Here is an 852-nt window from a genome sequence, read left to right on the forward strand (position 1 = left end):
ATATATATATATATATATATATATATATATATATATATCTAGGTAGCCAAACCTGCGCAAACAGATTTCAAGCAGAGTTTGCTATCAACTTTTGATGGCAAATAGATAACAAATTTGATGCAGAATCTGTTATATCAAATCTTGCTGCCAACCCTTATAGAAATATCATACTAAGAATCATTGATAATTACTTATTATCCAGTATTTTTAATACTGAAAATAAGTAATTATCAATAATTCTTAGTATGATATTTCTATAAGGGAAATTGTCGCCATATATGCGGTAGAGCTTGTTGTCGGATAATTGCTGCAGATTTACAGTAAAAACCGCGCAGAGCTTGTAGCGATTTTACGGCAGATTTGGCGGCAGAAACCGCGCAGACCTTGCTGCGCTATAAGATTTGCGCGGTTTTTGCTGTATATTTGGCACCAATTGCCCGACAGCAAGATCTGTCGCCAAAACTGTAGCCTGATGTAGACACAGATGACTATGGTTTGCTGTGGGTTTTTGATCAAATTTGCTGCCAGTCTGCGCGCAGTGCCCTCAATTTGCTTACTGGGTATATATATATTATATATTGTTTACAGGACGCATGTATACCATCTATATATGTTTGTTAGTAAGATATATGTACAGCTACAATAATTCATTTTTTCACTTTTACAAAATATTAATAATTGTTTAAAAACTTTCAATTTCCTTCTTCTTCAATATTTCTTTTGATACACAAGTTACATGCAATGAAACTTTATAAGTATCCCATGCGTGTCTATTTGCAACATTCTATTCAATAACGGTTAATCGTATTTCGTTACATTTTCAAATATACAAATCAGTTAGTCAATATTAAC

This window comes from Odontomachus brunneus, unplaced genomic scaffold, assembly GCF_010583005.1.
Source record: "Odontomachus brunneus isolate Ranch 3 - 2012 unplaced genomic scaffold, Obru_v1 Obru_scaffold_403, whole genome shotgun sequence".
Taxonomy (NCBI): Eukaryota; Metazoa; Arthropoda; class Insecta; order Hymenoptera; family Formicidae; genus Odontomachus; species Odontomachus brunneus.